This window comes from Aegilops tauschii, chromosome 3 (assembly GCF_002575655.3).
Source record: "Aegilops tauschii subsp. strangulata cultivar AL8/78 chromosome 3, Aet v6.0, whole genome shotgun sequence".
NCBI lineage: Eukaryota > Viridiplantae > Streptophyta > Magnoliopsida > Poales > Poaceae > Aegilops > Aegilops tauschii.
Window position 1 is genome coordinate 32,409,985 of NC_053037.3, and position 12,343 is coordinate 32,422,327.

Below are 12,343 nucleotides of genomic sequence, written 5' to 3' on the forward strand. Positions count from 1 at the left end.
CGCGTGGGCAACCATTGCCGAGTCTTCCCCGGCTCCGTGTCGTTCCCTTCCTAGGCCTCGCCGTCGTCCACCGCCATGGTGCTCTTGGCGCGGCCTGGTCAACGTGGTCAACGAACGACATCCATCGGCCGTGGACTGTACACGCAAAATAATGATTCCTCCACCTAACAGCTGGGACCCACTGGAAGGGCCTCTGTATTTCGTGAAAAAAAACGTTCCCCCCGCTGACATGTCGGACCCCCCAGCTATATCTTCGCACGCAAGGAAGTGCCTCCTTATTACGAACAAAAAATGTATACCCCCTGCTAGCTGGGACCCACCATAGTGGGAGGATGACTTGTGGGCCAACTAAGTTGACGGGGACGGAGGGCTTTGTCAACTTAGTCAATATGAACGATTCTACCTCCAGTGACCGTACGATGTCCATCCAACGGCCGTAGTGCTTCTTCTACCTCTAGTCTTCTTGCTCCAGCCGCAAGCAGCGTCGGTCGTGCCGCATGCTCCTACCTCCCATGGCCGGCTGTGCTGCCGCGGAGGCCTCACCGCCCCCTACTATTCCCACTGCTGGCCAGGCCCTGCGGCGACGGCAGCCTCACACCGCAGCCGAACCAGTGAACCCTCGTACTCCTCTCCGCGTGGGCTTCCACTGCCGCGTCTTCCCCGGCTCCGCGTCGTCCCCTTCCTAGGCCTCGCCATCGTCCACCGCCGTGGTGCTCTCGGCACGTCCGGGTCAACGTAGTCAAGGAACTACTTCCATCGAACGTGGACTGTACGTGGAGAGGCTGACAGCAGGGTCCACGACCGCAGCAAGGAAGTGCCTCCTTATTACGTGGAAAATAATGATTCCTCCACCTGACAGCTGGGACCCACCAGACGGGCCACTGTATTTCATGGAAAAAAACGTTTCCCCCTGACTGCTGGGACCCACCAGCTTCATCTTCGCACGCAAGGAAGTGCGTCCGGGCAAAAAAAACGATTCGCCCCCCTGCCTGTTGGGACCCACCAGCTACACCTTCGCACGCAAGGAAGTGCGTCTGGGCAAAAAAAACGAGTCGCTCCCCTGACTGCTGGGACCCACCGGCTACATCTTCGCACGCAAGGAAGTGCGTTCGGGCAAAAAAAACGATTCGCCCCCTGACTGCAGGGACCCACCAGCTACATCTTCGCAGGCAAGGAAGTGCCTGACAGTCGGGACCCACCTGGTCGAAGCGTACGTAGTGTTGTCATTCTGGTCGCGAACATGTACGTACATACTGGTCGATGTAGAGGCGCGCACGTTTCGTAGTAGAGGCGCGCACGTGTCATAGTAGAGGCGCGCACGTAGCATGTACACGTACGTACAGCGGCCAGGGTGCAGGAAAGAAAATATGGCCACGTATGTGTACATACGGGCGGGGTCTCGAACGCCTACTCGCGCATACGTACGGCCAGGGCTCGTGTACCTGGCTGGGTCGGAACGGAGAAACAGCGCCGTCGTCGTGTTCATGGGGAGGCAACGGAATGCATCGTGTTCATGGGGAGGCAACGGAATGCGTCATGTTCATGGGGAGGCAACGGAATGCGTCGTGTTCATCGGGAGGCAACGGAACGTGTGGGAGCCAACCGGCTGGGTCGGAACGGAATGCGTGGTCGTGTTCATTGGGAGGGCTTGGATGGAACAGGCGATGGAAACGAGCCCTGGCGTACCGCAAAACGGAGGAAACGGACCTCCTACGTTTGGAACGGGGTCCTGTTGATCGGGAGGGGTGTGGCGTACCGCAAAACGGAGGAAACGGACCTCCTACGGTCGAAACGGGGGTCCTGTTGATTGGGAGGGGTGTGGCGTACCGCAAAACGGACGAAACAGACCTCCTACGGTCGAAACGGGGTCCTGTTCATCGGGAGGGGTGTGGCGTACCGCTAAACGGACGAAACGGACCTCCTACGGTCGAAACGGGGGTCCTATTGATCGGGAGGGGTGTGGCGTACCGCAGAACGAACGAAAAGGACCTCCTACGGTCGAAACGGGGGTCCTGTTCATCGGGACGGGTGTGGCGTACCGCAAAACGGGGCTCCACGGGATACTGTTCATCTCCACCGTCGACCTCCTCCAGCCTCCACCGCCCGCTACTCCACCGGCTACTTTTCAACCACCCCTCCATCGTCTACTGTTCATCTAGCCCTCCACACCACGGGGTCCTGTTCAACCACCCCTCCACGGGCACCCCTCCACCGTCTACTGTTCATCCAGCCCTCCACACCACGGGGTCCTGTTCATCCAGAGGCACCGCCACCGCTCACTGTTCATCCAACCCCCCCCCCCCCCCCCCCCGCCCGCAACGCTCACTGTTCATCCAATCGATCGGCTTCAGTTAGCAGCAGTAGCGAAGGAATCGCTCGATTGGGTTCAGTTAACAACCATCGATCGATCGCTCGGGTTCAGTAACGCTTAGCCTGCAGTGCAATCGCTCGGGTTCAGTTAGAGCTCAACGCATCGCTCGGGTTCAGTTAGAGCCAACGCCTCGCACACACGCGCGTACGTGTACGAGAGAAATGCCCATCGCTTGGTCCCCGACCTCCCACCGTAACCGGGAACTCCCCGAAATTTTGCTCCCCCTCGCCTCGTCAAGGTCGGCCCAAAGAATGTCATGCAGCTGCGTCTCCGGCCCGCCCAGGACGAAAAGCCCATTTTCTGTCATGATTTTTTGTCATAGAAGTAGGAGCCCTCCACATCTATGATGATACCGGGTTTTGTCACAATTATCGTCATAGAAGTGTCATATGTATGACAGAAAAAAAATTCGTTCGGCCCAAAATGTCACGGATGTGTCTTTTTTTGTAGTGTAGCAACATCATTCTCAGAACATAGTGGATACTAGGGATCAAACCCTAACAAAACTAACTCGATTACATGATAAATCTCATCCAACCCATCACCGTCCAGCAAGCCTACGATGGAATTACTCACGCACGGCAGTGAGCATCATGAAATTGGTGATGGAGGATGGTTGATGATGACGACGGCGACGGATTCCCCTCTTCGGAGCCCCGAACGGACTCCAGATCAGCCCTCCCGAGAGGTTTTAGGGATTGGCGGCGGCTCCATATCGTAAAACGCGATGAATCCTTCTCTCTGATTTTTTTCCCCAAACACGAATATATGGAGTTGGAGTTGAGGTCGGTGGAGCAACAGGGGGCCCACGAGGCAGGGGCCCGCGCCCCCCCACCCTTGTGGACAGGTGGAGGCCCCCCTGACGTGGATTCTTCTTCTAGTATTTTTATTATTTTCCAAAAATAAGTTCCGTGGAGTTTCAGGTCATTCCGAGAACTTTTGTTTCTGCACATAAATAACACCATGGCAATTCTGCTGAAAACAACGTCAGTCCGGGTTAGTTCCATTCAAATCATGCAAGTTAGAGTCCAAAACAAGGGCAAAAGTGTTTGGAAAAGTAGATACGACGGAGACGTATCACGCTCTGGCACTTGGAAGCACTTGCGAAGCTGTGACACGTGGAAGACATCGTGCACATTTGAGAAGTTGGATGGAAGCTCAAGCTGATATGCCAAATCACCTCTTTTGGAAGGAATCTTGAAAGGACCAATGTATCTAGGCACAAGCTTGCCTTTGATACCGTATCTTTGGGTGCCTCTCATTGGAGAAACTCGGAGATTCACATGGTCTCCAATCTTGAAAGCCAAGTCACGGTGATTTCGATCGTAGTAACTTTTTTGACACGATTGCGTGGCTTTGAGATTTTCACGGATGACTTTGCACATTTCTTCTGATTCTGTGATCAAGTCATTGCCAAGAAGCTGGCGTTCACCCGTTTCAGACCAGTTGAGCGGAGTACGGCACTTTCTGCCATACAAAATTTCAAAAGGGGCCTTGCCCGAACTTGCTTGGTAGCTGTTGTGGTAGGAGAACTCGGCATAAGGTAGGCAACCTTCCCACTTCATACCGAAAGAAATGACACAAGCTCTCAACATGTCTTCAAGGATTTGATTGACTCTTTCAACTTGGCCACTTGTTTGAGGGTGATAGGCTGTGCTGAAATGAATGTTGGTGCCCATGGCCGTCTGGAAGGAGTCCCAGAACTTGGAAGTGAAAATGCTTCCACGGTCTGATGAGATTAATTGAGGAATTCCATGCAACGAGACAATTTTTGAGTTGTAAAGCTCTGCCAATTGAGATGCTGAGATTGATTCCTTGTCTGGAAGGAAATGAGCCACTTTTGAAAGCTTGTCAATGACAATAAAGGTAGCATCATTCCCTCGCTTTGACTTTGGAAAACCCGTGACGAAGTCCATTTCAATGTGATCGAACTTCCACTCGGGAATAGGTAGAGGCTGGAGAAGTCCAGCTGGACATTGATGCTCTGCTTTCACTCTTTGACAGACATCACATTCATTCACAAATTGGGCAATTTCTCACTTCATTCGTGTCCACCAGAATGTTTGCTTGAGGTCATGATACATCTTAGAGCTGCCTGGATGGATGGACAGAAGTGAATTGTGCGCTTCGTTCATTATGACCTTCCTTAGATCACCCTTAGGAACAACTAGTCGGTCCTCGAAGAATAAGGTGTCTTTGTCATCAATGCGGTAGCACTTGAATTTGGATAAGCCCTTGGCAATGCCATCTTTCACTTTCTTCACCATAGAGTCAAGGAGTTGTGCCTCATGAATTTGATCTTCCAGAGTTGGAGTGACTTGATGGTTTGCAAGGAAACCTCGAGGACCAACTTGAAGGTTGATCTTGCGGAATGCTTCACAAAGATCTGGCTGGAATGGCTTGAGTATTAAGCTGTTGCAATAAGCCTTTCTGCTCAAAGCGTCTGCAATCACATTTGCCTTGCCTGGAGTATATTCAATACTTGGATTGTACTCTTGGATCATCTCGACCCAACGAGTCTGCCTGAGGTTGAGGTGTGGCTGAGTGAAGATATATTTGAGGCTCTTGTGGTCGGTGAAGGTGTCCACTTGCCTTCCCAATAAGAGGTGCCTCCATGTAATAAGTGCATGGACAATTGCCGCCAGCTCAAGATCGTGAGTGGGGTAGTTTCTCTCATTTGGCTTCAGCTGCCGAGAAGTATAAGCCGCGACTTTCCTTTCTTGCATAAGAATGCCACCGAGACCTTGCAAAGAGGCATCACAGAACACTTGGTAGGGCTTGGACTCATCAGGAGGAGTCAAGACCGGATCTGTGCCAAGTTTCTCCTTGAGAGTATTGAATGCCACATCGCACTCCGGAGTCCAAGAGTATTTGATGTTCTTCTGGAGAAGGTTGGACAGAGGCTTGGCAATCTTTGAGAAATTCTCAACGGATCTTCTGCAATAGCTGGCCAAACCAAGAAAACTTCGGAGCTGCTTGACATTTTGAGGAGGCTGCCAGTTGACAATAGCTTCAACTTTCTCAGGGTTAACAGCAATGCCCTCGGCAGAGATGATGTGACCCAAGTAGAGAACCTCCTTGAGCCAGAATTCACACTTTGAGAACTTAGCATAGAATTGATGCTCTCTGAGCTTGTTGAGCACCAATCTGAGGTGAATAGCATGATCTTCTTCAGACTTAGAGAAAACCAAGATATCATCCAATTAAACTAGGACGATTTCACCGTTGTAGGGATTGAACACGTAGTTCATCATTCTTGAGAAGGTTGGAGGAGCATTTGCGAGACCGAAAGACATCACGGTGTACTCATATGAACCGAAGCTGGTTCTGAAAGCCGTTTTGGGAATGTCTTCTTCTCAAATTCGAATTTGGTGATAGCCCATCCGGAGGTCAAGTTTGGAAAACACTTTGGCGCCTTTGAGTTGCTCGAATAGCTCACTGATGTTGGGAAGAGGATACTTGTTCTTGATTGTCTTTTTATTGACTGGACGATAATCTACCCATAAGCGCTCTGTACCATCCTTCTTCTTGACAAACAGAACTCCGCAGCAGCAAGGTGATGTGCTTGGTCTGATCAGACCCAGACGCTCTTGCTCATAAAGCTGTTTTCTCAACTCCTTCAGCTCTTCTGGCCCCAATTGTATGGACGCTTACAAATAGGAACGGTGCCAGGCTCAAGTTCAATGACGAATTCGACTGCCTTGTGCGGAGGCATGCCTGGCAACTCTTAAGGAAAAACATCCGGATATTCACATACGACTGGGATATGTGATGTCGCATCAATCTCGCCTTTTCATTGAGAGAGAATAACCGAATGGTGTCATCTCGAGCCGCAAAGATAATCATTTCTTCGGAAGGATGTGTCAATTTGACTTCCTTAGCCGCACAGTCAAGAATAGCATGGTGCTTTGAAAGCCAATCCATACCCAGGATGAGATCGATATCAGAATTGCCGAGAACAATAGGGTCCACCATAAACGAATAGTCGCCCATGTGGAGGTCAACATTTGGAACTTGAACTCTTGACGTCATTTGCAAACCCGGAGAAATAATTTTTAAAGGTCTAGGCAAAACTTGAGTGAAAAGATCATGCTTTGCAACAAATGGTCTTGATATAAATGAAAGCGATGCACCAGAATCAAATAGCACTTTTCCAGGAAAAGAGTTAACCAAAAGATTACCGATGACCACATCTGAAGAATCCTCTGCCTGAGCTGCATTCACCATGTTAACTCGAGCAGTCTTTGGATTATGCTTGACCATAGCTGTACTCTGAGGCTTGATCATAGGAGGTGGAGGAGGAAGGCGCTTCTGGTTTAGGTACTTGTTCGCATAGTGCCCTTTAAAACCACACTTGTGACAGGTGACTTCTGAAAGCGGACGGGAAGGTGCAGAAGGAGGACCGCCTGTCCTGGGAGCCTGAGACTGAGACTTGTTCTGGTAGCTTGCGTTGGGTGGGCGGGAAGATCCACGGCCACCTGAATGCTTCTGCTGATAAGACTGACGGAACAGTGGTAGTTGAGGAAGCCAAAACTTTTGTTGCTTGGAGGCCACTTGAGAGGAAGAAGATGAATTGACTGCATCTCTGAGTCTTTTCTTGGAAGCTTCACATTTGAGCTGAGCTGCTTCTTGCTTGAGTGCCATGTTATAGAACTGATCAAACTTAGTGGGCTCCACAAGAACGAGGGCCAACTGCAAGTCCTCTCTGAGACCACCCCTGAAGTAGTAGATCATGCTCTTCTCATCTGGCATGTCTTGCTTTGCATAGCAAGCAAGGTTCTGGAATTTGATGTTGTATTGGTACACAGGCATAGTGCCTTGCTTGAGATTGCAGAATTGCTCATGCATGTTTTCGACAACACTTGCTAGGATACGATGAGCACGGAAGTTAGTACAGAAGTCGGTCCAACTGACCACTCGATCACCTCTGGAATCTTTGTACTGTCTCCACCAATCTGTAGCTTGGTCTTTGAGCTGGAAGGAAGAGAATTTGACATAGTCCTCAGGCCTGACATTGCTGCACTCGAAATGTTTCTTGATGTCCATGAGCCAATCATCGACATCCATGGGCTCCACACAAGTACTGAACGTCTTTGGCTGATTAGCGAGAAACTGGTTGAGAGTGGCGCACTGAGGCTGATAATTGAAATTCCCTTTACTGCCCTGGCTTCCAGATTTGCCTGCTGACCTTGGACCATCTGCATCATCTGCATCATCATTTGGGCATTGGCATTGGTGGCAGCCATAAGAGAACGCCAAGCTTCTGGTGGTGGAGGTGGGGAGGGTGGGCGATCCTCATCACCACTTCCTGAGGCAGCGTTGCGAGTAACGGGAGCCATCCTGAAGAAGATGGCATTCGTTAGAACCACCATTGAGAAAACAAAATGGATAAGCTGAATCAAAGGCTAGCATTTGCAATGAAGTCTTCACGATAAGCATCCGAACAAAAGGATTGAACGAATGCATTCCAGAGTTAATATGATACAACCAATTGAACGAGAAGCCACTTGAATGAAGTTTGAAGAATTAAATATCAAGGTAACAAATTGAAACAAATACATGGTAGAAATTCCCAATCTCATACCACATATCTGTCGGAAAGACAACCTAGAGCTACTTGAATTCCCACCTATTAATTCCCGAACCCTTAGTTATGCAATCTGGCACAACGATACACGGAGCAAATATCAACACACAACTCCTAGCAGAATTCTACGCTCCAATGTAACTCCCCCATCAACACATAACCAAGTTTTCGGAAACCGTGTACCTCGGACCTTCGAAAAGACATCCGCTATCCAGGCTATCGCACTACTCCCGAGACAATCTCCCTAGTACTTGGTGATGCCGGGGTTATCATACCACTGGCGGGATAGAGAGCTTTTCGCTGTCGGCCGTCCTCTGGTATTCCGGAATTGAAACGATAAACCGAGTGACGAAAACGCCTTCGAGCTCAACTCCCCCGGACACCACCCATAGATAGGAGGCACCAAGACAGAATCCCCGTCACAATGCTATCATAACCATTCCAAAATACCCGCGTGATCCTAGAAATTTTTTTGAGTGAAAATGACGTAGAAGAGAAGGAAAACATAACGTCTCGAGTCCTCACCAGAGCGATGAAGGGGATAAGGAGTAAAAAGAATCCTACTATCCGATATATATATATATATATATATATATATATATATATATATATATATATATATATAGGACTCAAAATATTTTTGTAGACATAGTCGGTATGGCTCTGATTACCAACATGTAATGCCCAGAATGTGGCTCTATCCTGGTCTCATGATGAAATCGAGAACGGGGCACAACCTAATTCTAGACATGTAGCAAGGCGGCAATCATTACACATAAAACATAATGAAAGAGATAGAAGTGTAAGGATCCAGGTATACACTTGCCCCAAATGGTTAAGGTTATACATATCTCATACAATCATCCAGTACATAGATAAATGGCTGACTCCGGACCTACTAAATAGAAAAACCACCCTGCTACGGTCCCAGATCAACCGACTAGAAACCACTACGGATGTCTGGGTAGGTGACGTAGAAGCGTCCACGGTCCTCGTCATACTCCCACTGAAGCTCACAAGTGTCTCCTGCATCTGACTCAAGCGCACCTACAACTGGTCTTGGTAGTAATCTGTGAGCCACGAGGACTCAGCAATCTCATTACCCGAGGTAACAAGACTATAAAAGCTTTGGGTGAGGCAAGGTATATGGTGGAGCTACGGCAAGCGACTAAGCATTGTATGGTGGCTAACTTACGCATACCAGAAAGAGGTGAGCAACTACGCAACGGTCGTTACTACAGTTGATCACTAAGTGACCCTGAACTACCTACGATCAAACATAACCCCACCGTGTTCTCTTCTCGAGCTCCCTCGAAACGAGACGATCACGGTACGCACACGGTTGGTGTATTTTATTTAAGTTTTCTGACAATCCACTACAACTGATGTTAAACAACTCCCATCTGCCACATAACCGCGGGCTCGGCTCTCGAAAGTTTAAACCCTGCAGGGGTGTCCTAACTTAGCCCATGACAAGCTCTCACGATCCGCGGAGACAATCCTCCATAACGGGAATTCCGATTAGGCTCGGGTTTCCCGGTGCACAAGACATTTCGACAAAGGTGAAACAGATCCAGCAAGACCACCCGGCGTGCCGACACCCTGATATTAGCCGCGCGTATCTCGTCTCAGGCCATGACCGGATGAGCAGTACGTACAGGTGCCAAAATACCCAAGTTGCCAAGGGGCGGCCCCGCAAGTGGCTCTAGTTTGGACCTACACTCATGAGAAGCACTGGCCCGGGTTATTGATTAAGATTCCACGGGTTAATTACTCCTTATGCAACTTTTAGTTGTTATTAGGCAAATTGTAAAACCAAAGTCGGGTCTTGCTGGAAAATTTTACCCTAAGTGAACTGTCAGGGGGGCCCCATAAACCCCGACCGCGTAAGGAACGCAATAATCAAGGAACATAACACCGGTATGACGGTAACTAAGGCGGCAAGAGTGGAACAAATCACCGAGCAAAAGGCCAAGCCTTCCACCCTTTGCCAAGTATATAGGTGCATTAATTAAATAAGCAATATTGTGATATCCCAACATAACCATGTTCCAACAAGGAACAACCTGATAAGCACCTGCAACTAGCAACGCTATAAGAAGGGCTGAAAGAAAGCACTACTTAGCCAAACAACGTTTTGCTAGGAAGGTGGGTTAGAGGCATATCATGGCACACATGGGGGCTGTTTAAACATGTGATAGGTAGCGTGACATAGCAAAAGAGCGAACATCTAGCAAGCAAATATAGTAATGGTATCGGGGTAATGGTCATCTTGCCTGAATAGTCCTCGATGTGATCGGTAACTTGCTCCTCCGAATCGTACTCAAATGGAACCTCGTTCACGTACTCGTCTCCCATAGCTACCCACAAGAAGCACAAGCACACAATAAACAAACAAGACGATGCAATGACCATATAAAACATGGATGCACAAGATGATTATGATGCAACGTTGCTTTGGTGCTACCGGAATGAAGGGGAACGTCAAAGGGAAAAGACATGATGGAGACAAGATGGATATGGCCAGAATTTTGGTGAACCAAGTCAGCCATTGGAAAGAGGAGATGATTTCAATTGAAATCGATATATAGATCATCGAATTTGGATGCACGGTTTAGAAATGGCAAGCAATTGAAAAATGCATTGAAATCTGCCAAAACAGCAAGATAGCAATTTTGACACAACATTTAGATATGCTACAGCACTTCAAAAAGAAAACTAAAGACATGGCTGGACAGAGCAAGACACAAATTACAAAAGATGATTACTGAGCTAAAACCAATACAGCCTAGAACTTATTCAAAACAGCATTTCAAGTTGCAACAAAAATATAGATTCCAGACTTGGCAGTTTGAAAGCATGTCATGGCAGGAACAGCATCTGATTGAAAGATTGAGGCTATGTAACTAGATGATACAGTAACATAACATGGCAACCTTTAGCATGGCATTGCAGTACTAAACACTCTCTACAAAACTCCCTTACTGATCATATTCTAGGAATGCTCAGAAAAGATGCTAGCATCCACTTAACATGACAAGTGGATTAAGCAGGAATCTCAGACACTGCAGAATTTCAGCATGGCAGGAAAGCAGATTAGCAAGGCATGTTTGCAAGCTTGTGGAACTCATCACAGTGCACTTAAAAATATGAACTAAATTCTATCAAGAAGATGACATGTTTAAGAAGGCATTCCTGCATAGAAATACTCCATAGCACATTCTATATGCTCCACACAAAAATAACAAAACAGCATCAGATGTAAATATGACATGTTTATGAACGTGCTCAAATGCAAAAATGAATGGCACCACTGGATTGGTGGGATTTTTCTACCCCCAAAACATATATAATATGTTGGGGTTGCCATAGAAAAATCTCCACAAATGCATAAAAGAAAAACCTGCCTATTATGGCTATTGGCAGAAATGGAATTTTCCATATCTGGATATGTCCAGAAATGGACTTGCCCATTTAGGAAATATGCTGTAAGCCATATCTGGAAGGAGCTGTGTTAAAAAAAACAACCACTGAGTGGCCGCCATGTGGGACCCCTAGGTCATTGAGTATGACAGGTGGGGCCACCTTGTCAGTGACTCCAGAGGAATAAAAAAAGGGGCCCTACAGAAGCTAACGACGACAGCGAACTCGTGCACGTCGCAGGGGTGCCCTACAGAAGCTAACGAGCACGTGGTGATGATCCACGCAACGAGGCAGAGCGGATGGACATGCGTGCGACGTCTTAGTCGACCAGAACCCTCATCGGCGACGGGGACCGACGGTGGCGAGAACTGGCGAAAAGGGGAATGCGGCTACATAGTGCAATCAAAGGGGAAAACGGCATGGGGAAGTGTAGCTGCTCACCACGAACTCAGGGGTGAGCTCGCCTCGGCTTGGCGTGGACGGAGTCGACCGGAGACGACGTCGAACAGCTTCGGCCACCGAAGACGAAGACAACGAAGAGGTGCGGCGTCTTGGGCTTCCCGGCCTCCGTAGATGACGTAGTCGATGACGGCGAAGAAGAGGGACACGCTGCGGATGGCTAGCCTCGCTGGAGGGCGCGCCGGAGACGAGGCCGTGCGCTCGGATGCGATCGGGAGAGATGAAATTCGTCGGATCTGGTGGTCGGTTTACCTGACGGCGGCGGCGAGGGGAAGAGGGAAACCCTAGGGGCAGGGACAAGGTGGGGAACCTTGTAGGTGGCTAGGGCCTCGGAACGGCTCGACGGCGCGCTCGGGCTCGCGGTCCCCATGGCGTCGCTGAAGCTAGAAGAAAAGGTGGGTGAGAAAGGGGCGGCAGGCGCTGACGAGCGGGCCCTGGTTGTCCACGTGGCTGAGAGGGAGGGAGGGGTAAGCGGCACGCGAGTGAAAAAGGGAGAGCGCTCG